General features: G+C 48.4%; 1 long non-coding RNA gene across 1 annotated transcript in view; it reads left to right on the top strand.

Annotated features, from left to right (window-relative positions):
• LOC134488509 (uncharacterized) overlaps window positions 1-27796 on the top strand; it is a 679404-nt gene that overhangs the window by 399205 nt on the left and 252403 nt on the right. The window lies entirely within an intron of this gene.

Consider the following 27796-nt stretch of genomic DNA (forward strand, 5'->3'; position numbering starts at 1 on the left):
TCCCATTCCGCACCCCACGCCCCCAGTACTCTCGTCCTTTGGAAGGAATCTCAAAAGGCAATTCCCTTTCGCTGGATGGACTGAGAAGCGGTAAGCAAAAAGTCACAGGAGAATTTATTGGGCCTGGCCACTCTGAAGGGGCAAGGATTTCGTCCCTGTTAGGGATGCGAAAGCAAAGAGGGAGGAAGAGGAAAGGGGGTGGGAGAAAAATCGGGGGGTGTTTAAGAAGTGCTCAAAAGGGTACTGACTTCCCCTCACCCATGGTTCCCCCCCGGGGAGGTAATACGTAAGTGAATGAAATCAAAGGACAACTGTCATGGTCTGTGGGAATGACCTTGGGAGATGGGAGGAAGAGGTGCGGGCTGGACGACCGGCATGCAAAAGGTGTCTGAGCCCACAGAAGGGAAAGGGGCGTGGGAAGCATCTCAGAAGGGACCCCCCTTGTTTTCTGGAGAGTAAAAGGAGAGGAGGGGAGGAAGGCTTTCAGTCTTGCAGGATTCTGTCAAAGTAACCTTACAATAAAAACAGAGTTACAGTAATACTGCTGCTGGGGTTTCTTTGCTGGACTACCTCGCAGGGCAAACCACAGCATTCAGATAGCAGTCTTGCCCAACCAAGCATCTTAAGGATGTGTGGAGACTGCTGCTCCCAGAATTCCTAGCCAGCAGGTCCTTTGGCAGGGAATTCTGGGAGCTGCAAACCTCTCAGTGGTCCTACATTTAGGAAGCTGCCACATGGAAAAAAATTAAGCTTAAGTGGAGTCCAAGTCAACTCCTGGGGACTTCAAGGACACATTCATGGGGTTTCCTTGGCAACAGTATGGGAATGGGTGGCCGTTTCCTTCTTCCGAGAAGTCTAGCCTATCACCCTGAGATTTCCTGGTGGTGTCCCATCCAAGTACTAATCAAGTCTGACCCTGTGTAGTTTCAAGATCAGCCACATACTGCTGCCTTGCAAGGCAGCCTATACAGGTAGTCCTCAACTTATGACCACAATTGGGACTAGAATGTCTGTTGCTAAGCAAGGTGGTCATTAAGTGAGTCATGCCCAATTTTACAATTTCCCCCCTGGTCGTTAAGTGAATCATGCAGTTGTAAGCGAATCCAGCTTCCCCCATTGACTTTGCTTGTCAGAAGCTGGTTGGGAAGGTCACAAATGGTGATCACATGACCCTGGGACGCTGCAATCGTTGTAAATACATGCTGGTTGACAAGAGCCTGAATTTTGATCACTTGACCACAGGGATGCTGTGATGGTCATAAGTGCGAGGACCAGCCGCAAGTCATTTTTTTCAGCACCATTGTTAACTTCAGTCGCTAAACGAATGGTCATAAGTCGAGGACTACCTGTATATAGAAAAAAGCAATTCCATATCTCCTATCCCAATCCCCAGAAATTCTCCAGGTTTTCCCAGTTCTGCAACAATGCTCCAAAATGAGCAGAGAATTCTATTGGCAAAACATATGTGCGCACCGAACATCGGGAGGGAAATGGCAGTCACTGCCTGTTACACTGCTTAAAATGAGAGCACTGGGAAATTTTTGACTACTGCTTGCTCTGAAAATCCACAACGCACGTTCCACCCCAGGAAAGACAAACTTTCTCAAAGGGATGTGCTACTTTTCGCTCCAAAGCAAAGGCTTAAGGAACGGCGATTTAAAAACAGCAGGCAAGTGAGAGAAAACCAACAGCCGTACCTGGCTTAGGGTCGTGTATGTTTCTTCCGATAGTTTTGTGCATGTGTTTCCCTAAACTTAGGCATCCAGTACAAGCCACCAGGGTTAGGGATATACTTCCTGCCACTTATGCAATGATGTCATCATGCATGTGCATCATGTGCCTCTTTTCCCTCCCTCCCCCCAGATATCCGTGCACCTAAACTCCTTCCACCCAGTTTGTCAAGTGCTATTTTAAAGAAAATCAGCAGAAACCCTGCCTGGAAATATATTCTAAGACATCCATTTAGAAGTGGCCCTACCGCATTCATTGGGAACTCCTCCCCCCAAAATGAATTAATTAGGGGCAGGCAAATTAATTAGGGGCGGGCAGAGGGGACGCGGTGGCGCTGGGGGTTAAACCGCTGAGCTGCTGAGCTTGCCGATTGGAAGGTCGGTGGTTCGAATCCACATGACGGGGTGAGCGCCTGTTGCTAGTCCCAGCTCCTGCCAACCCAGCAGTTCGAAAGCATGCAAATGTGAGTAGATCAATAGGGACCGCTTCTCCATTGTAACTGAGTCCCTCCACCCTGCTGCTGGTCCTCTTCTCTTTCCTTCCACCTTTCCCAGCATCAGACCCTCCTCCGGAGAGCTGGGTCTTCGCATCATGTGCCCGAAGTAGGAGAACCCTGGGTTGATTTGTTCAAAGATCCATTGATTTGTTTTCCTGCCCGTCCACGGTCTTCTCAGGCATCTTCTCCAACACCAGAGTTCAGAGGTGTCAATATGCCTCCTATCCTGCTTCTTCAAAGTCCAACTTTCACTCCATGAAAGGTCACAGGGAATCCCACGCTTGACCTGTGGGGCATAGCCACATCCCGGCATCTGGATCTCTTTTCCAAGGCCTTCATGGCTGCTCTACCAAGTGTGAGTCTGCAGCGTATTTCCTGACTGCCGGCTCCTTTATTGTCGAGTGTTGTGGTGAGGTGGCTGGAAAGGGTGAGGCTGAAATGTTTTGCTGGTCTTGTTTCTGGGTCTGGAGTGAGAGGTGCTACAGAGACAAAGTGCACCCAACAGCCCCCCCCCTTTAAAGCCATCCCGCATCTTCACAAAACTGCACCACTGAAATTCAGCCCCAACATTTCAAAGGTGGGATGCTGAGGAATCATGTGGGGGCTATACTGTAGATGCAGGTTGCCCGCCCTCCAAATCTGCTGTTGTTCCTCAATTTGCAGATGGGAAGAATAAGAAAAGGGGGTGGGGGGAGAAGAGAGAGAGAGTGCCAGCCCTTTGTGGTAGGCCAGGTTAAGAAACCGGCACGGCAAGGATTCCAGAAATGCTCCTAGTGAGAATTAACAGAATCTTGGAAGCCTCTCCAAGTGTTGCTCAGCCCCATCTGATACAAAACAAAACCAAGGCGGCTTAAGTTGTTTAAAATTTCTTTCTTGCGCTTTCCTCATTTAAGCCTGGGACATTTTTTTCTGCAAGTCCTTCCTTAGTGGCTCATTCATTCCTCCTCTGTCCCCCAGGTCAGCTCCAAATTCCTTTGTAGAGAGAGAGAGAGAAAGAGACAGACCCACACTCCTTGCTGGCAGACCCCTAGCCGAGAAAAGTCCCCACCCGGGGGCTACAAATTAGAGTTTGCAACAGATAGATTTTTTGAGGAAGAATGACCTTGTCCCGTTGAGTGGAAAATGGCACTTGGATGCACAGATTGCATTTGGAGGGGGGGGGGGCAGGATTGGGTCCATTGGCATGAAAAGAGTGTGGATAAAACTGAGTTTCCTCCCCCTGCCACACCGCTGGAAGACCCCAAAGTGTGGGCGAAGAGGAGAAAAGGCAGAGAAACCGTCATCTCTCCCATTCCTTCCCAATCCACCGCCTTTTCCCTTTCTACAGACGAGGACTGCAGCGAGAACTAATGAAATCAGCAAAATGAGGACAAACAAAAGGAAAATATTTCATCAGGCATCACATAATCTACTTAGGGAATTCAACTGCCTTGAGATGTGTACCACAGCCACTTTCTGAGCATCCTCCATAACTTGAGTTTCACGCTCGGGCTGCGTTTGATGGACGGCAGGCGGCTGGATGAGATTTGGCACTTGCTGCCTGCTGTCCAGCTGGAGGCCTTCAACCTTTGGAGGCTGAAGGCCACATCTGGAATTCTAGACCATTGTTTCAGCCCATTGCTAACATTTGGCAGGGCTTTGATTTGGCTAGATCTTCTCTCGAGCCTGGAGATCGAGACACGGAGCAGCTCACTCCTGAGCAGCACGTTGCCCTTCTCCTTCTGCAAAGATCTCGGGAAGATGACAAGCCTGGGAGGGTCAGCTTTTTCTTGGGTTTTGTGGACTTCGTTCCCACCAGACAGGACAATGGTTAGAAACTTGGAAGGCTTTAACAGGGAAATGGATAAATTCATGGAGGACAAAGCTATTGCTGCGTTAGGAAGGGCTAACCTTGTTATCTTCTCAGAAGGTTTAAGGTCTTCAGGCTTTCTCCATTGTGCAGGTCCAGGAATGGATTGCCTATCCAAGGTCCTACCGTCCACCCTTTGCATACCAACCAGAAAGGTCAAGCAGCAGGTGATGGGAAAAGGCTCTTCTCAGCCCAGGGACTGGAAATCACATCAAGGTGGTCAACAGTGGACTTGTGCACGCTCCATCCTTCTTTCTCTCCCTCCATCTATCCTGTCCTGTCCCGGTTCTTCAGGTAGCTTTGCAGAAACAAAACTCAGCTTAGGTCTTCTGCTGTCCTCTACCCAGTTGGCCCCCCAACGTAGCTCTCCTAATTCGAAAGAAATGAGCAGGTTGTAGTAGCTCCAGCCCCTGACCCATGCTTGCTTCATAAGGTTCTTAATCCTGCATGGAAGTGACGAGCCCTTCCTAAGCCCCATGTTCTGGACTACCGAAGCATCCATCGCTTGAGAAATTCAAGTTTTGGAGGCCGCGTGCTTCGTTCAGCCCTATCTCCAACGGCTCAATTGGAGTTGGTCACTGCGTCGGTCAACTTTCCAAGGTTGTTGTGAGGGCAAAAGGAGAGCAAGCATTATATGCTGTGGTGAGCGATCTGCAGGCAAGGTGGCACACCCAACAGGTATGTGCTTTTTGCGCATTTGAAGAGCACTGGCGCAGCTTTCCACACGCTTCTTTTAAAAAGATTTTCCTCTGTCTTTCTGAAGCGTGGGGTTCTGCTTCTAAGCCATGTTTCAATGCTACTCTGACCGCCGGTCATACTGCCCTGATCGATACAACTTATGTAACCTTTGAGGAATCTGACAGAGGGCCTGTCTCCCAACACCAGAAATCAAAGAATGAAATGCCTGGCTTTGCTCCTCACTTGGATGCTTTGCATCACGACTAGGCTTGGTCACTCACAGGCCACTTCCAAAATAAATCAGTATTTCTTTAATTCATCCTCCTACCCCGCCCCCCAGGAAATCCTTCTCTCCTTTCTTTTGGCAGAAAGGTGCCATTAATCCTAATTCTCACTTTCAGTTCACAGGTGTAGGTGGCATGAGGTTTCAGGAACCTTGTAAGTGTGACAGCTAAAGGGAGAGAGGAAAAAGTCAGAAAGGCCCTAATAAATTACAGGCAGTCCTCACTTAATGACCACAATTGGGACTGAAATTTTGTGTTGCTAAGTGAAGCAGTTGTTAAGTGAATCTGACCCAATTTATGACCTTTTTGTGGTGGTCATTAAGCAAACCACTGCGGTCATTAAGCAAACCACATGGTCATTAAGCAAATCAAGCAGTCCCCCACTGATTTTGCTTGCCAGAAGCTGGCTGGGAAGGTCAAAAATGGCGATCACGTGACCACAGGACGCTGTGACGGTCATAAATGCGGACCGGTTGCCAAGCGCCTGAATCGTGACCTTGGGGACACTGCGATGGTTATTAAGTGTGAGAACAGGTTGTAAGTCGGTTTTTCCAGCACCATAATAAGTCCGAACTGTCATTAAATGAATGGTTGTTAAGTGAGGGCTACCTGTAGATAAACAGCCAGAAAAGGAGATGTCTATAGAATATTGGATCTGGGGAAATTCTGTGTGGATCTGAGGGTGGGGAAAGAACTATTTGCTAAAGCAGTGTTTCTCAACTGTGGCAATATGAAGAGGGTGGACTTCAACTCCCAGAATTCCCCAGCCAGCCATGTTGGCTGGGGAATTCTGGGAGCTGAAGTCCACACATCTTCAAGTTGCCGAGGTTGAGAAACACCGACATAAAGCCTTTTTACAAGATGGAGCATTCAGAAGATATATCCTTCCAACCAGGAATTTAGTAGGCATGATGTTTAAAAAGGTGAAGTCTCGTTTCAGCCAAACTCCACTCCAGATGATTTCCTGGACTCATCCATGTGGTTTCCTTGGCAACTCTATGGGTGCAGTTTGCACAGCCTTCTTGGGGTTGTTTTCTGCCTTCTCCTTCTAACCTACAGATTTCCTGTTGGCCTCCCATCCCGTTATCTATTTATTTATTTATTCGATTTCTACAGCCACCCTTCTCAGCAAGTGACTCAGAGCAGCTTATAACAATAAAAACTGTAAAACAATTAAAACAATTTCAATCAAAACAATTAAATTACAGAACAAATATACATGGCCACCAAGTAAGCAGTGGATAGATGTTAACATAAGCAAGAAACGGGACCATTCACACATTCAGGGCCCCAGACCCGGGCATGTTATTGACCCTGCTGAGTTTTTTGAGATCTGCCCAGGTTATTACAGTTTGTGGTTTCCTGCTTATGCCTGAAAACATTTTTTTCCCAAAGTGGGAAGAACTTGGAGATGGTTATGAGGTTTTGCAAAAAGAGAAAGAAAAAGAAAAAAAAGGCAGGCCTGTTTTCTTTCCACATTTAAAAAAAAGAGAGGAGAAAAAGAAAAACTCACTTTTCAAAATGCAAAGGAGAGAGAGGGGGGCAGAAGGGGAAAAAATTGAGCTGAAGTTCATGAAAATGTCTGCCTTTGAATTAAATATGTTCCGTTGAAGGGGTGCCTTCTGATTCCTCCTGATTTTTGGCTACCGTCGACTAAACTACGAAGTACAGGGAGAATAATCCTATTTATCTGCCAATGCTCCAGAGATCCACAGCTTGAAAGCATTGCTAAGTTTAAGCTGAGCAACCTTCAGACATAGTGGGGGCTGTACCAGGAGGGATGCATGATGGAGGCTGCATCTATCTCAAGATTTGGCTAAATTTCCTCTGGGGATTAAGCAGATGCTTCCCTGTTTTTTTGAAATAAGGAGTCCTGCGGCCCTTTACAGCCTAACCAATTTTATTTGATTTTCACTCACGTTTTTGCGGGTTGCGATCCAGTTCCTCGGCACTATGGAGTATGATCCTTTCATCTGACGAAGTGGATTAGGATTATAACATTTTGTTATTAAAAAAAATGGGATGGGTGAATTTTCACAGCGCTCCCATGGTCTGTTTTTATTTTTTGCTGTAAAAGACAAACAGGGCCGACTCTGGAAAGTTTCTTTTGAATTTGGAATGATAAGAACCTTGGGCTTGGAAAAAAACCCCTAGAATTAATATTGGTGGCTATTAAACCAGCATCCTTTCTGAGCTTCCACACTGGGCTGTGCACTCATGTCCTGAGCTGGTGGTTGTTTCCAAATAAGGATGTCTTTTTAAAAAATTCTAGGTCCCGTAGTCAGGTGCTGCAGCTGAGCAAAACTGATTATGTGCCATTGAATTAGTGTTGACTCTTAACAACCACCCAGATGGATTTTCTCCAGGAGGATCTGTCCCCATCCTGGTCCTTCAGATCTTCTGATGGAGCATTCATCACCTCTGTGACGGAGTCCATCCACCTTGCTGCTGGTTGTCCTCTTCTGCTCTTTCCTTCCACTTCTCCCAGCGTTATGGACTTTTCTAGAAAGATAGGTCTTGACACAGTGTGTCCAAAATATGATAGTGTGAGCCTGGTCATTTGTGCCTTGAGGGAGACCTCTGGGATGATGCATTCCATGATCCATTGGCTTGTTTTTCAGCTATTCACAAAGTTCTCAGGACTCTTCTCCAACGCCAACACTCAATTCCCAGCCTCTTCTGTCAACAACAAAGCCTGCTGGGTGCATTCATCTGCCAGAAAGTCCTGGCTGTGAGCTGGGAACTCTACATGTGGCTCCCTTTCAAGCAGTTGTGCGCCTTGCACACACAACTGCAAGCACTTGTCGGTTGTTGTTCTTGGTGGTTGGTCAAGAACCAGCAGGCAGAGCAACCGGGGCCACCTTCTCTTCTTCTGGTCCTTCCAGATGTGTTGGACTGCCTCCATGGAAGGAACTTTGAGCCTTCCCACCCAACAAAAACTTTAGGGCCCTGGCATTTGGGAAGACCAAGTCAGAACGTTGGGCAAGGACTGAGTTGTTGCCATTCAGTCTTTCTGATTCTTCACCACCCGACGGACACCTTTCCTCCAGCGTTGTTTGTCAGTAGCTGCGTCTTTGAATCCTTGCAAGCTCACGCGTGTGGTATCCGTGACCCAGCTCCCTTGTCTTCTGCTGGCCTCTTTTTCTATTGCCTTTTATTTTTCCAAGCAGGACAGTCTACTCCAATAACTCTTCCCTTTTGCAGTAACCGGTCCCAAATCTCTAAGCTGTGCCTTCCTTTTTAGCGCCTCATGTTCCCACCTTGCATTAAGGGACTCTGGGCCTATCTTCAACCCTTTCAGCCTCATCTATACCATTTTCCCCCCTTCTCCTAACACTCTCTCCATGAGAGCTGAAAATACATTTGGAGCTGAAAGAGCCTTCGGAGGAACATAATGGCCATGTTCTTCTGCCATTTAACCTTCCCACCCTGGGCTGCAGTGACTCCCGGCGTTTCTGTCTCCCCCCTCCACGCAGAGCTCTGCTGTTTTGCCAAACTCCCTACAAGCCAAGAGACAAATCTCAGCCTCTGCGTTCAGCTTGCTCAGTGGGGCCGTCGGGGGAAAGCAGATAGCACATTTCCACATCAAACCGAGAGAAAAACACATCCTTGCCATGTGAGTTGGACTCATTTTCATACCGTGCTACTATTGCTGAGGGTTTCTGGACTACATCTTCCCCCATCCCCTCCCAGCAGTGGGCAAGGATAATGGGATGTGCCAACAAAGGGCTCCAGCTACTGGAAGGATGGGCGCAGCGTGGCACAAATGGTCCTCGGTCGTGACCAGAGACAGTGATGGAGAAAGCCCCCTCGGCTTGATCTGAAATCGGTTTGGGGTTTACATGCTCTGGCATCATTTTAAAAAATGGCCTTTTGCTTTGCTCGTTCATATCAGCGCACCTTGGCCTCAGAGGCACCAACTGCTGCTGAAAAATCTCTCTAATTCTTTTCTTCCTCGGACACTGGAACATCTCTGAAGCCAATGACGCCTGAGGCATAATACATCCACGCGTTACAAGATAATTAAATTTGCATCCTGTATCTAGCCCAGAACCGACATCTGTGCCACCACAAAGGACAAATGGAAAGTGAGAATTTCTTCCCTTTCTAGACACTTACACAGACTCTGCTCAAAGCCTACATTTCCCAAGCATGGTAGAAGAGCATTTTCCAACCTGGGCAACTTAAAGGTGCGTGCGCTTCAACTCCCAGAATGGCCAGGCTGGCTGGGGAATTCTGGGAGTTGAAGTCCCTAGGTGCTGGCTGGGGAATTCTGGGAGTTGAAGTCCACACCTCTTGAAATGGCCAAGTTCATAAAAACGGTGCTCTAGCTGGAGGTCTCCCATCAGAGTTATTAGCTGGTAAGCTGCTCTGGGAGAAAATTACTCAGCTTAGCTTGGATTGTCGTTTGCAGACGTTTCATTAGGTTCATCCTTCTTTGGGCATCAGCGGGATAAGGACCAAGAACGCCGTTTCGGTCACCAAGAAAACAACATGCTCAACAGCACGAGGCTGGCAAGGTAACAGCTATGTATGCGCACCTCACCGACAAACGTTACTTTTCTGGGACCACAGCATTGAAGATACGACCTAGGCACGCAGAGAAATACCTGCAGAGGTATAAGGCATGCCCAGAGAACGGCTAGTATGCTGAGCTACATATATCCTCTCCGATTTTAAATCATCACTGCCAGGAATAATGCAAGATTAGGGACCCCATGGGAGGAACCAAGTGGCAGCTGGGCCCACTTTGGAAGGCCCAAGGAAGACTTGGGGGCCCCCGAATGCCATGTGCTGGAGATCCTGATTAGGAGAGGCCATGACAAGAGGATGCTGATGCCAGGGGACTGGCATGGAGGAGGCTGGGACAGGGTATCCAGGAAGAGGGCTTGGCTGGTTGGCTGGCAGGCAGGCAAAGACCCGTTTGTGAATTTGGGCATTTGCATTTCAATAGCCCCTATTAGTTCCCAGGACTTCAGCTGCTGTAGGCTCCTGAAGACAGAACTATTCATGTTAAAGAAAGGGGGTTGGAGAGAAAGCTGAACCTCCTCAAAACTGACAGGAGAGGGGGATAGAAATCAGATCCCATCATAAAAATGGGATCCAAAAGTTGGTGCAACTGGAGGGGTCGATTAAAAGGGAAATGCAAATCATTCCTCCGTCCCCAAAGGGCCCTGCAGCCCAGGAGGAAAACAGATCGGATCCGACTGCGAAGGATGGCGAGATGGGGGCGGACTGGCTGCTTCTATTTCACACAATACCCAGAATCTTGTTGATGCCACAACAAAAACGGCTTGCAAACAGCTTTTTTTGCGGCGGTGCAAAATTGCTCGCCGGCATCTGGAGGAGGCGTCGAAAAGGGCCGTCCCCATTTCCCCCAGAAATTATCCTGTGCCAACTGCATCCGCGGAGGCCCGGCTCCCGGGACGGAAGGCCAGGGGCGTTCAGAAACATCTGGCAGTGAGGCAGCCGCAATGGTGTCTTCCCCCTCCGGGGAGGAGGTGGGAGAAGCAATTTAGGACATTAGCAAAACGGGTTCCGAATGCAAACAATGCAGAGACAGACGGGGGATGAGTCACCGATGCCCGGCGGGGAGGACAAAGGAAGGAGGGAAAATTCGGGGGCCGCACGAAGCGCTTTGTTTGGGCCTTCCGGTGGATTTTGATCAGGGCTGGGTCCCTTCCACGCATTTTCCCCCACCACAACAACCCTGTGAGGTAGGCTGGGCTGAGAGGGAGGGGCTGGTCCAAGTTCAGCCAATGAGCTTCTGTGGATGAGGGGGGAGTAGAACCCGGGTCTCCCTACACTTAGTCCAACATCCTCACCACCACACCAGACTGCCTTTCATAGACTTTCCAGAGCAGTGTTTCTCAACCTTGGCAACTTTAAGGTGCGTGGACTTCAACTCCCAGAATTCTGGGAGTTGAAGTCCACGCACCTTAACGTTGCCAAGGTTGAGAAATACTGTTCCAGAGGAAACCAGAAGATGCTGAGAAACAGCAAGATGGGCCTCACACATCTGACCCTGAGCATCCACCAGGGAAGGGGGTCAAAAAAGTCAAAATGGCCACAGTGGCTGCATGGTTGAAACCCCGCCCTTTTTTAACTTGCATCATGCGCCCGACGCAAATAACAAAAGGGGCGCAGCTTTCATTGTGCATGCATGACCCCCATCTTGACTCCTGTGGATGGCTACAACTAAGATAGACTGCCTTTGAATAAGGAGCAAGATGGGGCTTTCAGTCAGCCCCCTCTGGCCCCGGGCTGCAGTGTCTGTTCCACGTAAGCTCCTGCCGGACCAATGCCGCTGCCTCACCCCCAGATCTCACGCTCGGGGACGGGTGGGATCACAACTCGGTCCACTTTCTCTACCCCAAGCTACCTCTCACACTAACCTGAATTCAGGAGGGGCCATTCAAGCTGTCGGGGCCAGCCCATTGTCAGTGCTGAAATCCGGATTACATCATGCTAACCCTCTACTATGTTCTTTCGCCTCGTCGTTTTTTTATATTCAAACGGAAAAAGCTCCACATTTGCTGGCCTATCCTCAAAGGGAAGGTGCTCCAGTCCTGCTCATTTATTTGTGTCTGAAATCTTTCCCTTCTCTGCCACATCCTTTTTTGAAATGCGGTGGTACGCTGCATTCGAAATGTGTTCTGTGCTGAGGATTTATATAATGCCATTATGATCCTTGCTCCAGATTTATGTAATAGCCTTATAACCAACCTGACACACCGGTTCATTGTATGAGTCCCTTTTGAACATACCTAATTTATCTCAAACGGGGACTCGCTTAACAGTTGAAAAAGAACTTCTGGTGAAAATATTCCTGCCTGAATCCAAATGTTGCTTAATGGGAAGAAGTAAAAATGTCAGAGGAGACCAATTTGGAGGGATCATCGACCCTGGGCCTTCTGCATCCGAAGGAGATGTCCTAGCAGGGGGACTCAGCATTCTAGTCCTCATCAGTCTAAACACGAGCTGATTGGAACTGAGACCTGGGCTCTGTTTGAACCGACAGTGATGGTGTCACATAGATTCAGGACTGGAGTATGTGGGTATTGTCAACAGTGATGGACAGCCACTGTACAGGGTTTCCAACAGTAATTCTCATTCACGGCTTGGAGACACTAGGGCGGTGTTTCGCAACCTTGGCAGCTTGAAGATGGGTGGACTTCAACTCCCAGAATTCCCCAGCCAGCATACAAGTCCATACATCTTCAAGCATGCTGGCTGGGGAATTCTGGGAGTTGAAGTCCACCCATTTTCAAGCATGCTGGAATTCTGGGAGTTGGTCCATACATCTTCAAGCATGCTGGAATTCTGGGAGTTGGTCCATACATCTTCAAGCATGCTGGCTGGGGAATTCTGGGAGTTGAAGTCCATACATCTTCAAGCATGCTGGCTGGGGAATTCTGGGAGTTGAAGTCTACCCATCTTCAAGCTGCCATGGTTGAGAAACACTGCCCTTGGGGATTAGCTGCTCTGCAGAGAACTGGCCCTTCCCTAAAGCTCTGAGGAAGGAGGATGAATCCTTGGCATCTTCTCTTCACATGTCAGCCTGCAGGCACAGGAATAAATTAATGGTGTGTTTCACTACTTTCTTGGCTCTGCTGTGTACTTGCTCAGCTTCCCTCTCTTGGCATCCTTTAGAAGTGTTGGGACTGCAGCTCCCCATACACAGGATTCACACCTCCTGCCTGGCTGTTCTCGTTTATCGAAGACTCAGGAGAGAGGGAGAACTGGGCTTGCAACTGTTATAATGGTCAGATAAGAGATGGCTTAGCCCACAGCTGGGTAATGGTCAGGGCAAGAGGCTCCGAATGGCGGGAGAATTGCACTTTCAGACTTGCAAGATGGATGTCAGCCTTACCAGGTAGACTAGACAGGAAACATGACCAGATAAGCTAATTCGGCAACAGAATTTTACAAATCTGAAATTACACATCTCCCGCCGTCTCCTTTACAGCCCGAGAAACTAGGGAGGGTCCCTTCTGAGCCTCTTTCTCCACCCATTATACAGCTGCGGGCTATGCCCTCCCTTATCTGACCATTCTTTTGGCAGCATCTCTTTGCCCCAGTCTCCCAAGGTCTTTCCCACATACCATTATTTCACCCTCCCCTTCAGATTCATCCCCCGCATCTCCTTTACAGCCTGAGAAATGAGGGAGGGTCCCTTCTGAGCCTCTTACCCCACCCATTATGCATCTGTGGGCTGTGCCCATTCTTATCTGACCATTCCCTAGGCAGCGTCTCTTTCCCTGTCTCCCAAGGTCTTTCCCACATACCATTACAACACTTTCATTCTATACGGTGACTCCCAAAGACCAAAGCTGTACCCATTTGGATAATGTTTGAAACGGCTTGGCCAGGACTCGGCTTCGTTCTCTTCTCAGGCATTCGGCTACTTTCCTACTTCCATTCCATTCACTCAGGAGCCATATTTGGTCTGAGAAGCATCCCTTGCATGGATCAATTTAGAAGGGTTCATTTATTTATTATTATTTAAATTTATATCACGCCCATCTCCCCTAGCAGGGGACTCTGGGCGGTTTACAATAAAACCTGGTATTTTCCAAGATGCTATGGGAGCAGAACGCTTCCCAGCAAGACCCTCTGGGGCTTGTGCCAAGTAGGACTCAGGTCCTCTATTATCATCCTTTTATTATTTCGTTAAATTTATTAGCCGCCCAACTCCAAAGGACTCTCTAACTTTTATACCCACCCACCCATACCGTTACGCAATCACATGGCGCTACATTTCTATGTAGGAATCGGTGACAAATCCACGGAGCCAATAACGGCATACAGCCAGTCGTCGGCTTATGTCCATCGTTTCAGCAACCGTTCAAAGTTACAGCAGCATGCGACCAGTCCTCAAAGTTCTGGCCGTCGCAGCATCCCCGCGCTCACATGATCGCGAGCCAAGTGCTCAGGTGCCTGGCTCGTGATTATGACGTTGTGCTGAGCCACAGTCCCATGACTGCCCTTTGCGACCTTCTCTGCCGGCTTCCCACAAGCAAAGTCGACGGGGAAGCCGGCAGGGACGGTCACAAGTTGCTCCTGTACGTCGTTCCTGCCGCTTTTCCTCTCACTCCCAGAACCCACTGGTCTCAGTTGCCATCATAACCTGAGAACTATCTGCAGTAACACAGGAAGCAATATGGCGACCCTCCCAGGATTCCCGTTGCTGCTGAGAACATAGGAGTGGTTGTCCCAATGCATCAGGGCGTGTCAGGCGAAGGAGGGCTGTTCTAGGGACTGGGAGGCAAGATTTTGTTTGTTCGTTCAGTCGCTTCCGACTCTTCGTGACTCCATGGACCAGCCCACGCCAGAGCTTCCTGTCGGTCGTCAACACCCCCAGCTCCCCCAGGGACGAGTCCGTCACCTCTAGAATATCATCCATCCATCTTGCCCTTGGTTGGCCCCTCTTCCTTTTGCCTTCCACTCTCCCCAGCATCAGCATCTTCTCCAGGGTGTCCTGTCTTCTCATTATGTGGCCAAAGTATTTCAGTTTGGCCTTTAATATCATTCCCTCAAGTGAGCAGTCTGGCTTTATTTCCTGGAGGATGGACCGGTTTGATCTTCTGGCAGTCCAAGGCACTCTCAGGATTATCCTCCAGCACCAGAGTTCCAAAGCATCGACCTTCCTTCGCTCAGCCTTCCCTGTGGTCCAGGTCTCGCAGCCATTATGAGTAGAAACTGCATTGAGCTACTGCAACAGATGTCAGCCGGTTTTCCGTGACAGGGGCACCCTTCCCTGCTTCTCTCCTCTCCGGTGTCAACTGCCACCCTCCCATTTCACAGAGTTGTTTGATCTGGTCTCATCCGTAGGGAGCTCACCCCAACTGGACACTCTGTAGATGTAGAAGGCCTTTGGATTTTTCTCCATCTTATGGAAGGCCTCAGGATTGTCAAAGGACTCGGGTTATCTTCCCTAAAGCCTTTTTTTTGGAGGGGGGGAGGGAGGGGTCTGTTTTTGCAAAGTCCGGCAGATTCTTCTCCATGCCAGAGACGGACCGTTCCGCATCCTGGTGCCCATCCCAAGTTGACTCTGTGGTCGTTGGCCGTTACGGAAAGAGATACTTCCCAAGCAACGACCCAGATTCTGCAAGGCTCTTGGACAGCCCTCTCCATTCAACCCTGCCCCACTTCACTTCCAATTTCCGATCAATTTTCCCCCCCCACTTTGGGGGGTTTGGCAGGTCTCTCAAGCAGGGGACACGTTGCAGATACGAAGGTTTTAAGTCAGCAAGCAACAGAAGGGAGGAAGACAGGGGGAGCTTAGTGAGGAAGAAGTATTTTTCTTTTTCGAACACTTCTCTCTTCCAAAAAGGTGACAATGAACATTAAAACATTTTTCGCACACAGATGAGGAGGGTGCTATTTCAAGCTGCTAAATTAAAAATAAGAGCCAAGTGAATCACCCATCTCCACGCGCCCATCATTGTTCCTCCGTTTGCTGCCACCCTTTTCGCTCCCCCGCCCCCAGGCCCCCATCCCGCAACAGAGACAGGCCTGGAGAGAAACAAAAGCATTTTGGGGGTTTGCACTTCAGAAGGATGATGGGGATCACCTTAACTGGAGATGTTTTTCGGCCCTGGTGAGCCAGAAAGAAAGAAGGCGACACCCCAAAAAGGGGAGAGGACTTAAAATCAGCCTTTGCCAATCTGGCGCCCTCCAGATGTGGAGCTCCAAGGAAGCCCAGCCAAAGAGGGATGGGGCACCCCAAGTCTGGGGGAAGTTGGTTTAAAATCAGACTTGATCCAAGAAAGAGACAGAAGCGTCCTTAAAGAGCAAGGGGAGCTTGGTGGGAAACAGCCACTGCAAAAATGCAAGAGAAGGAACGAAATGAAAACTCACTCAAAACGCTCCTGTTTTCAGGGCCTGCTTTAAAGGAGTTAGGGTTAGGGTTTTTTTCATTCATTTAATGACCATTCCAAGTTACAACGGTGCTGAAAAAAGTGACTTGCAACCAGTCCTCACACTTACGACCATCACAGTGTCCCCATAACCACGTGATCAAAATTCAGGTGCTTGGCAACCGGCATGCATTTACAGTGGTTACAGCATTTCAGGGTCATGCAATCGCCATCTGGAACCTTCCCAGCCGGCTCCCGACAAGCAAAATCAGTGGGGAACCATGTGATTCACTTAACAACCATGTGACTCGCTTAACGACTGCTGCAAAAATGTAAAGTTGGGTGACACCACACAATGCTTCACTAAATGTCTGCACTGCTTAACGATGAATTTTCCGGGCCCAGTTGTGGTCATAAGTGGAGGACTACCTGTACTTTTACTGAACAAGAGCCGCACTGTGGTGGTAGGGCTGCGGAAGATATGTGACGGCAAAGGAAGAAGGAATGGGCACCACGTTTTTCAGGGCATATTTGAAAAAATGTGAAGAGATAGATTGCCAGCCCCACCAGGTAGACCAGACCAGGAAATCAACTCCACCGGAAGGCTAAAACCACTTTTATTGAGATTGGCCCTAATAACAGAATCTTGCAAGATGCCATATTTCTTCCCCTTCGTATACTCCTGTGAGTTAGGGAGGTGTCTGTCTGAGACGCTTCCGAATGTTACCCTGTTTCCCAGGACTTAAGTAATATTTCAGCCCCTCTTGCCTAGGTAACGATTCTTGCATATTTCTGTCAAGGTCATCTTCTTTACTCTCTGCACTGAAAATTATAATGGCTGCCTTAAGTCAAGCTTGAGCCCTGGTAATTACTGGGCAAGAAAAGACCCTCATCCTTTTCTTGGCAGCAGTACAGAAGCCTTCTGTGATTGCCTTCTTCTGGGAGTTGTCAGATTTCCCACTTCAGCATTCAACCCTGGCATTTCCTGGTGGTCTCCCATCCGAGGAAGGACCAAGTGACCACTCTGGCTTTTATGAGATTCGCCAAGGTTGAGCTGCACTTCAGAGGCTTAACCTATCTATTTCATTTGCCACCCTAAAGCTAGCAGGAAATCATGCCTCCAAATATTAAAAGTACAGTCTTAGGGACTTCAGGGTATCAAAAAAGATGCCTGATGACACGTGTGACCCCCAGGCTATGCCTCCATTGTTTATTTCCTAGTAGGCCGTAAGGTTTTAGAAAGGGCCATCCCCAAGCTAGCAGATACTGGACCTGGAGTCTTCCACAATGTAAAATACCGTCTTATCACTGGGTCACAGCCCTCCTCAATCACTGCGATCGTAACAACTATGTTCTTGTCCCCCTTTTTCAAACAACTGCAAGGACCAGAAGCAGGCACTTTAGAGCTGAGCAAACTTCTCATGCAAACCAGATCATTTACAAGTTTAAACACGGCACCTGTTCTTTCAACCGAGTCCAGAAACAATTAGCCGCATACATAGAATAGACCAACGCTCTAATCTCCTAAATTCAAAACGATCGTTTCGAGTGTTCTTAGCTAGTAAAGGAAACAAAACAACCTGCATGCTGAAGTTTCCCCCCCAACATTTTGTTGTTGTTGCTGCTGCTGCTGCTGCTGCCACATGGAACAATGGAGATTCAAAACAAATCCTTTGTCCCTTGCTTCTCATCCGAGGGTCAGAAAGAAGATGCAACATAATTCATGCGGAATGGTATCTACCACCCAGCCTACATAAAACTGGCCAAGAGGAAGATTTTGGATTTTTTTTTTTTAATTAAATTTTGATAACAAACAATGGAAGCAGAAGTTAAGCACAGTGTTTGAAGTTTGTGTTCACAGTGTTCTATACACAACGCACACATACTTTATTATTTATTTATTTCATTTCACTTCATTTCAGAACACAAAACTTGGGAAAACATGCTTCATATGGGACAGTTTTATTTAGAACTCAGAACAAAACACAGATTTTTTTTGTCGGGGGGGATGTCATACCACATACAACCTTGTGCTGTTTAGATATCCTAGATCTGGATTCCCAACATCACCAAGCAGCAATCAATTTCTCAACAAGTAGTCCTCACTTAACACCCATTCATTCAGTGATGGTTCAGACTTACGACGGTGCTGAAAAAGCCCACTTACAACTGGTCCTCACACTTATGACCATTGCAGCATCCTTGTGGTCATGTGGTCACAATTTGGGCGCTTGGCAACGGGTTCACCTTTATGACTGTCACAGAGTCCTGTGGTCACGTGATCACTATTTTCAACCTTCCTGGCCAGATTCTGGCAAGCAAAATCAATAGGCCACCACGTGATTCACTTAACAACCACATGGTTTGCTTACCGCCCACAGTGATTCGCTTAATGCCCACTGCAAAAAAGGTCGTAAAATCAGTTTTGCTTAATGACTGCTTCACGTAGCAACCAAAATGCCGGTCCCAATTGTGGTCATTAAGTGAGGACTACATGTACTGGCTTGGCATTCTGGGCATTGTGGTCCAAACAGTGACGGAGAGAAGAACAGGGAAGAGCAGAATAGATAGTTTCCTTCTAGCCAGACATCCTTGGTATGCTGAGTCATATTAAGGCTCTCTGGCAGAGAGAAAGAAAAGGGAGGGAGGCAGGGAGAAAAGATGGGGGAAGAAATGCTCATTTTGAACAGTTTGTCTTACAGACGTTGCGCTCCTACTTCCTCCATTATCAGCTGTCACGAGAACAGTAAGATTTCTTCTACTTTCCACATCGAAGACATCTTTTGGATAACCTTTCTGGGGAGCATTAGCAGTTACAAAGGAATGAGCAAGATAGCAAATTAAAAACAAACACCCTAGACACAAATATTGATTTTAGCAATTAATCCCCCCCCCCAACAGGAACGTGCCAAGCCAAGCACCACTGAGGTACATACAAGCATCAAGTCTGCAGTTGGATGCCAAGGGCTCCCTTTCTCGCAACCAGACCGGCAAAGCCGTTTGCTCGGTGGCTGCCGAGGTGGGAAACGCTTACCGGCATCTTAACTTGCTGGCAGCAAGATCGGTGGGGTCAGGGACGCTCTCGGTAAGGCCCTGATTCCCAAACAAGCCGTCAATCCTTTATACAAGACAAGATCATCCGTTCATTTTTCACTGCCAGTCTGAGTCAAAGCAAGAGTTCAGCAAAATAGGGCAAGTTCAAACGCAAAGGACAGTCCCCAGGGATGCCCGCGTGGCGTGTGTGTTTGTGTGCGGATGTCAAAAAAGTCCAGAGGGCACCCGTGCTTGCGTGGCTGAAGACCTGCGTCTTGCATCCTGCACTGACAGCTCTGCCCTATGAACTAGACCAGCACAGAGCGAAGAAGCAGGTCCTACCACTAAGTAGGACAAATGCTAAAAGGAAAGAGAGAGGGAGAGAGAGAATGAATTTTGGAATAATTGGACTACGGGGATAAGATTCCTTCCTACATTCACGCAATTAATCTATAGAATGTGCTGCCAGTTTATGAAACTGGGCATGCTCAGCCTTGAGAAGAGATGAGGGGTTTGGGCCTTCAGCTGGCTTCCCACAACATCCTTAATCCCAAACTGGGTCAACGTAACTCAAATGTCCATTGCCGGAGATGTTTAAATGGAGGCAGGATGGCGGTGATCTTGGGGAGAAAAAACGCAGCAACCATTAATGACATGCAAGTTAAGCCCAGGAAAACAGGAAAGTGTGAGAAAGAAACTCAAGAGGGCCCCATCTTGATTCTCTTTGGTGTACGAGGGAGGGAAGGACAAACACGATTAGGCTTTCAGGTTTTGCAATTATAGCCTATAAAGTAGTATTTCTTGTGGGGTGTGTTTCCCAACCTGCCTATTTCAAAAGGCTGACACGATGGCCTTTTGTGGATTGTTATAGTGGTACAGTAGATTCTTCCACTGGGCACAGGATGTCAGCCTTATAAGGTAGACCAGACAGGAAATACGACCAGATGAGCTAATTCTACTTTATGGTAAAACTACATTGACAACATCTTGCAAGTCTGAAGATACAATTCTCCCTCCGTCTCCTTTACAGCCCGAGAAACTGGGGAGGGTCCCTTCTGAGACTCTGGCCCTGTCCTCATTCCTGCTTCGGGCTAAGCTGCCTTTTATCTGACCGTTCCCTTGGCTGCTTCTCTTCTCCCTGTCTCCCAAGGTCATTCCCACCTACCATTACACGAGGTTGGACCAGATGGCCTCCAGGATCCCTTCCAAGCCCTTCATTCTAGGATCCTATGATCAGGAAACATTTCTAATGGTAAGAACTTTAGGCAATGGAACAGACTGTTTGGGGCAATGTTTCTCAACCTTGGCGACTTTAAAATGTGTGGACTTCAACTCCCAGAGTTAGGGTTAGGGTTAGGATTAGGCTTTGCTGGCTGGGGAATTCTGGGAGTTGAAGTCCACACATCTTAAAGTTGGCAAGGTTGAGAAACACTGGTTTGGGGAGACAGGGGACTCTCCTTCGCTGGGGGTGATTAAATAGAAGGGGAAGGACTGTCTATCCCAACTACTTAAGGTGGGGATTCCAGTGCTGGGGTGGGGGTTGGACTAGATGACCTCCAAGATCCCTCCCAACCCTTCCATTCTATGAATTTTGTTCTGGAGCCTGCTGTCCACTCCAGTCCTTCTCCCATGCACACACCAGCCTCTGCATCTCTCCCTTTCCTTCCCTCTCAGGTGGCTGAGAAGGCGGCTCAGGGGAGCAGATGATCCGGCAGCCGTTCACAAGCTTCTCAGAGTAATCTGGGAGGGCAGATGGAGACGGAGGAGCTGCTCTTGACGGGATCTGTCACCAAGGGCCTCTTGTTCCAGAGGATAAGCAAGAAGAGGCTTGGATTACAGGCAAGCAGATTTCCCTACTGAGAAATGCAGCCTGGGAACAGATGCCCTGGGAAGCAGTAGACTCTCCTTTGTTAGAGATGTATAAATAAATTGCTGGAGACCCATCTGTTGGCAATGCTGGGCAGGGGGTTGGCCTAGATGATCTCTAAGGTACCTCTGATCCAGTTGGGTCAGAAGGTGGTGGACTCTCCTTTGTGGAAGGTGTTCCAACAGAGGTCTGACAGCCATCTGGCAGGGAGGCCGGAGGAATGAATTCCTGCCCTAGACAGGGGGCTGGACTAGATGATCTCAAGGTCTCTGCCCATCCTTTCTGAATAGGATTCTGCAGATCTGCAGCCAGCTATGCTTATGTGGGGTTAGCTATTCAACAGCTGACCTTCTCCTGAGGCAGCAAAGGATGCCCAGAAGGGCAGAAATATGATAAGCCTCAGTCCTACTTCATGCCAGTGGGGGGGAAACCTCTGTTGTCCTGCACAAGCAAACTAGCATGTTGCTAGTCCTCAAGGAGCACCCCTGGAAAGGGGGCTAAGTGGGGGCCATGCCGAGATGACATTTCCCCATTTCAAACCCCACCCAACCACACCTTTCCCCAAGCCTGTCTTGATCACTGCCATCTTGACCTTTTTGACCCGCTCCCTGCAGAGCCCCCTGAGCCTCCAGCTCCCCCAGGAAAGGCAGGATGGAAATGCACCAGCTAATGAAACAGACAGAGGCCTGCAGGGACAAAAACAGAAACCCTCCCAGAATGAAAAGGAAAAGGAAAAGAAAAAAGAAAAAAGAAAAAAGAAAAAAGAAAAAAGAAAAAAGAAAAAAGAAAAAAGAAAAAAGAAAAGCCTGGTACAAGGGTGGAGGAGATAAATCCATTCAGAGGGAGGGAAAGAGGAAGGGGGCACGTGGGTGTGCATGCACGCACGTGTGCGCAGGGAGGAGGGAGGGGGCAGCCTCTGGTTCGATTACGCCCTCCGTCCCACCGAGCTACTGAAAAGGAATCTGAGGTAAAGGGCGAAGGCAGCTGCCGCAGGGCCGCGGGGAGCCATCCAGAGACAAAACTCAGCTCCATGCAGGTGCCGAGAACACCAAAAGCCGCCCAGGGAGGGGAGGCCCAGCCTTTAATTAGTGCAATTAAGCCGTTAATAACTTTCTGAATGACTGGCCCAGGCAGACATCATTCCATTCTGGCTCCCCAGGGAGAGACTCCATTCCATTCCACTAGCTGGGGACGGGGACGGGGAGGGGCCCTCTGGCTCGGCTCCTGGGGGGCAAATCAGGAGTTGGGGTGGGCGCAGGGCTGGGGGCGGTGGGTGGGGGGGTCAGCCCTGCACCCACCCCAGCTCTCCCCGCTAACCAGCCAGCAGCGCTGGCTCCTGGTGGGCTCGCTGTCCAGCAGTGGATGGAAAAAGTGGATGTTTGGACATTTATTCATGCGATTGAGAAATTGGGGTCACGGGCACGAAGGAATCGACACCAGTGGGTGCTCTGCTTGGAGACGGCGCGATCAAGACGAGGCAAAGCCCCACGGCCCCATGGACACGACACAGCCCAGTGCGACAGGTTCCGATACAAAGGATGAGGATTTTGTGAAGCGTTCAGAAAACTCCCCGATGGCCTAAGCCAGTGTTTCTCAACCTTGGCCACGTTAAGGCGTGTGGACTTCAACTCCCAGAATTCCCCAGCCAGCACGGCTGGCTGGGGAATTCTGGGAGTTGAAGTCCACACGCCTTAACGTGGCCAAGGTTGAGAAACACTGGCCTAAGCTGTTGAACAACAGAGCACACAATTCGAGAAGGGCGTTGTTTCTTTCTCCCAAGGCTGGTGGGAGCCATGCCGTGCACTTTTAAGGCTAACTGAAGCTGGAGATTTCCAGCCCTGGTTCCGGGTTGGACTAGATGAGCTCTGAGTTCCCTTCTACCCTATGATGCTATTGACAGCTCTTGCTTGTTCCTAACACTCCTAAATGTGGCAAATGGAGCAAAGTTAGCTTCTGGGGCTCCTGGGATGCATAGGAAGGGCTCAGGGCTTGTGGGCAGCAAGAAACCCCCTTTTCTGGCTGAGATCCGAGATTAATTTCCTACTACTGATGCCGCTTCTTACGTTCAGTTGAATCATTTTCGGATCAGACCCCTCCCTGCAAATCCACCGCCACCAGTCGGAGCCAAATACCTGATTTACCCAAAAGGAAGCCATTCTGAATTTCACAGGAGCCCACCTCCCCCCCACCCTGGGCCCCTGCAAAATGAAAAGTTAGCCAAGAAGGAACACCAGGCTTTATCTCGGTGAATCTAAGACAATCCTCCTATTTTAAAGGTGAATTATTTAAAGTGGGGGGGGGGATTTCTGGCCTTTTCAGATAGATACAGGGTACGTGCAAAGTGTCTGGTACAATCTAGAACGGTGTTTGGCCACTTTAAGATACGTGGACTTCAACTCCCAGAATTCCCCATCCATCCTGAATGGCTGGGGAATTCTGGGAGTTGAAGTCCATGTATCTTAAAGTGGACAAGGTCGAGAAACACTGATTTAGAAGATTCAGTGAAATATTGATGAATGGTGACAAAAAGAGAACCAGAAGGAGAAAAGAAAAAGGGAGGGGGGCAGAGACTGAAAGAGAGACAGCTCACGTTGGGCACAAGGTGGCCCCTCTATCTGTTTAGGCCAGCGCTGTGCGCACTGAAAACTCTGGTCCCTTTAAGGTCATCTCCAGCACCATTTCCTTTGTTCCTAGCAAGGAATCCAAGCAACTGAGGCTGGATCAAATGCGACCCATCAGGAAATTAAGCATTCATCCCCCAAACGCTTTTGTTTCACAAAATCCACAGCGTGGGTCAGTGGGAGATCCTCTGCCCCAGAAGTGGAAGGAAAATCTGGATTTGAGAGCTGGCTGGGGTTGATTGCATCGCCAGTGGATCTAAAGTCAGGGCAGCAAATGTGCAGCCTTCGGCCTGATTTATGCAGCTCTTGGATTGCTTTTATCTGTCAGATTGGTTCCTTGCTTCTCAATTTAATCATTATAATCCCTGAAACACTCTGCAAAGCAGTTGGCTCAGACGTGCGGCTAAAATGATGTGTCTCTCTAGAAGGAAGGAAAGAGAAATGGGATGGATGGATGGATGGATGGATGGAAGAAGGAAGGAAGGAAGGGAGGGAGGGAGGGAGGAAGATACAGAGATGGGATGAATGGAGGAGGGGAGGGATGGGGGGAGGGAGATAAACGGGATGGATAGAAGGAAGAAAGGGAGGTACTGTACTTGTGTCCCCACAACAATGAGGGACTGTCACCAACAGAACCCTGCCCCTAATTGGATAGAAGGAGTAAGCCAGACTGGGCAGCAAATTGGCGTGGATGGGGAACTGGGGCCATCCTCTGCTGCCAGGGCTTAAACAGTTTAATGGTTGCCTTGAGCCCAACCCTGCTTTTCCCGAAAAGGTTCCTCCCTGCCTCTCCAGAGGAGCCCCAGATCTTGCAGGCAGAATCTCCTGGGAGGGGAGGGGTCATTGCAAGGCTTTCTCGTCCAGTCAATCCCAAGAACCAATTCCCCGCTCTCTCTGCAGGGGCTCAAGGCTGGCATTCCTTGGTGGACCCGGACCCTGAACACGGAGGCCGGGAGAACTCTAAAGACGGGGCTCCCTCTCCGGCTGATTAAATTCACAGACAAGCCTCCGGGCTGAAACCCTGGAAATTGCAGCCGAGCAGTTTTGACTCCGTTTTATTTACATCACCTGTATGCTGCTTGTTTTTTTTAACAACTCTAAAAGAGTCCCCCTTTTCAGGGGGAGATGGGCGGTGATGGAGATTGGAATAATAAATAAATAATAAATAAATAAACATTCTGAATATTTTTTCCCTTTTAGCGAGCTATTGGTTAAACAGAGCAATTGACTGGCACACAGCAAGGCAGTTTCCGAATAACTGTTTTGGTGCAGAAGGGCAATTTTTCATTTTAATTCAGAGCTGAAAAAAGGGGGTTCATCTATAAGAGCCAGTTTGGTCTAGTGGTGAAGGTGCTGGGCCAGAAAGCAGGAGGCTGTGAGTTCTAGTCCCGCCTTAGGCATGAAAGCCAGCTGGGTGACCTTGGGCCAGTCCCTCCCTCTCAGCCCAAGAGCCAATCAGGCGTGGTAGGAGAGTTCTAGTCCCGCCTTAGGCATGAAAGCCGGCTGGGTGACCTTGGGCCAGTCCCTCTCTCTCAGCCCAGCCCACCTCACAGGGTTGTTGTTGTGGGGAAAAGAGGAGGAGGAAGGCGTATTAGGTATGTTTGCCGCCTTGACTTATTTATAAAAATAATAAAGGCAGGATAGAAAATAAAATAAATCACATAAATAAATAAATGTGTGTGTGTGTGTGTGAGAGAGAGAATTGAACGCAAACTGCGCAGAGGCCTGGATTCACGTGCCTGCTCATCTGTGGCATTCAATACCATCGTTGGCATTGGTTGCTGGTTTAAAATTTCTAAATTGAATCAGGATTGTTGCAAAAACAGAAACAGTGGTGGGCAGGGGGGGGGGAGATTTAGATACTGGGGTTCAAGAACTTTGAAGTGTCTGCATGTTGGAGGGGGGGGGGCGATGAATGCTAAACCATGGTTAAGCCAGAGATACGAGCCAGGTCTGGGGAGGGGGTAAGGAAAGATTTAAACGCTGGAAAAACGGTGCCACGGCGCAGGCAGGCGAAGAGACTCCCGTTTTGTGGATGGGCGTGCAGTTATTTATGCCGCTGTCATTTGCATCCTTGCAAAATGGGTTTTTGCAAAGGGCTTGTGCAACAGGGCCATAAATTAATGCAGCTCTCCATCCCCTTTTGTCCCTCGGCTTCCCGCAGAGTTTCAATTCCAGTGCTCCTCACCTGCCATGCGCCTGCTTGGGGTGGGGGGTGGGGGCACCGCCAGGCTGCTTGGTATGGCTTTTTAAAGGGCCTTTAAATCAAGAGGGGGCAACCCGGGGAGGCGCTCGATTGGCCCCAGCCCAATCTTCTGCTCTTCCGCACTGTCTGCTCCCACGGTGACCCGCAGGCCGCCCGCATGGCACAGAGCATCCTTGCGCATTGGTCTCCAGCCTCTACCCCCCCCCACACACACGCCGGTCAAACACAAGAGTGTAAATAAATGTGGGGAAATCCAGCCTAGTGACTTTTGGGGCCCCCAGGCACTGCTGACTTTTGGGGGCCCCTCCTTCCATGACAATAACGGGATTAAACATTGTATTGCATGTACCTGTCCATAAGGAGGGAATAGGAAATTATAAATCGGAGGCATTAACTTGTAATAACTGCCAGTTGCGGCGTTTAGTACGCGACTGAGCTTTTAATCTGAACTGTACTTATTATATCTGATTTGGTTGGTTCTCTTTTTTTTTTGTATTTGCAGTCTATTTAGGGTGTATATTTTCAAGGCATGGAAGGCGAGGCATGGACATAAATAATTTCTGCTTTGTTTTTATTCTTTCTGATTAAAAAAAAAAAGGAGGCTTTTTGTGGGCCCTAGGCACTGTGCCTATTGTGCCTAATGGATAGTCAGTCCAGAGAGATTTTGTTGGCATTGGCAAGGGGGAGGGGGGGGACCCAGCTTTTTCCAGGCTGAGAATCCCCCTTAGCCTCTGAGCATACAACAGCATGGATGGGGCCAGGACAAAAACAAGTTTTGATCCGATTTCATTTACATTTATTCTGAATTAAATATAGTTCATATGCTACTCCCCAGCCCTGTAGTAAGTGAACCCACCTCTCCCCCTTCAATCCAATCCCCTTCCATGCTGATCTTGAAAAGTTAAACAGAATTGGACAGTTAGTGCCTGGAAGAGAGACCACAAGGTAATCCTAGGGTTATCTATTCAGAAGTCAGAGCAAAAGACAACATAGAAAAAAATTGCAGAAAAGACAGAAGCCATATAAGCTACTACAAAGCAAAAGAGTTTTACTTGCAGGTTCTTTTTGCGTTGCCAAATGAGGTTTTATCCTAATTTTTAACCCTGTTGGTATTTAATTCCTGTTTTGTGCATTTTTATTTGTTTATTAATGATTAGCAATAATATATTAATCAGATTCATGGTGACCGGCTTCTTTGCCTTGCATTTTACGCTGCGGCATCTTGAGCACTATTTTTAGCACAAAAAATTAACTTTCAAAAAAATATTAGACAATTATCCTGTTGATACCAATGGTTACTAAAGGCACAGAGATATAAAAAGTGTAATCAATCTCATGTGTTGCATTTAATAAATATAAAGAGAAGAAGAGCATCTGATAAGGCACACCACTCCCCGCCCCCACAACTGAGTGAGAAAAAGCATGTCAGTTGAGGGTCACATAATATCGAATAAATAAGTAAACGAACCCAACTCGTCAGCTGCCGTTTGTTACCCAGTGTCCTTGCTCACAACGGAATGGGAGGAGACTTTTCTAATCGATTTTGGTGGTTCTCTGGGCTGAACTAAAAAGAGCTTGCAGAGCGGTGCTGCAGCTAAAAAGGCCAATACAATTCTTCGGTTACTTAGACAGACAGACTTTGCCCTGCGGGAAGGAAGAGTTTTGCCACATGTCTTACTCTTGCCCACCAAATCTATCTGCTATATTTTAAGGTCATTACAAAAACACAGCGCAAGAGGTAGCCCAACTGGATTTCCAGTGTTTCTGCTCTAAAATGGAGCATTTTCCCTTCAGCAGAGCCGCAGCATTCAACGGCCCAGGAGTGGAGATCCCCTCCTTCCATATTCTCCAAACCTTGTTCCTGAACTGAGCATCTTAATGTAACACACGGAAGACATTTTTTAAATCTCTGACTGGAGACTAATCATATTAATCATACGTAATTTTAAATACATTTAAATGTTCCAGCCCTCACAGATTCTGGCTCTCTGGTTGAGGCTTAAGTGTTAATATTTACAGCTGGCTGGGGAGCCCAGTTGTGAGAAATGGATGATTTTAAACAATCATTAACATCTGAAAGTTTGGATGGGCTTATAAAAGCAGACAACTTAGATGACGACGGGGGAAAACGTATCTCCTAGTGCGTGTTTCTTAGCAGCCCATAAAAAA

This window comes from Candoia aspera, chromosome 1, assembly GCF_035149785.1.
Source record: "Candoia aspera isolate rCanAsp1 chromosome 1, rCanAsp1.hap2, whole genome shotgun sequence".
Lineage (NCBI taxonomy): Eukaryota > Metazoa > Chordata > Lepidosauria > Squamata > Boidae > Candoia > Candoia aspera.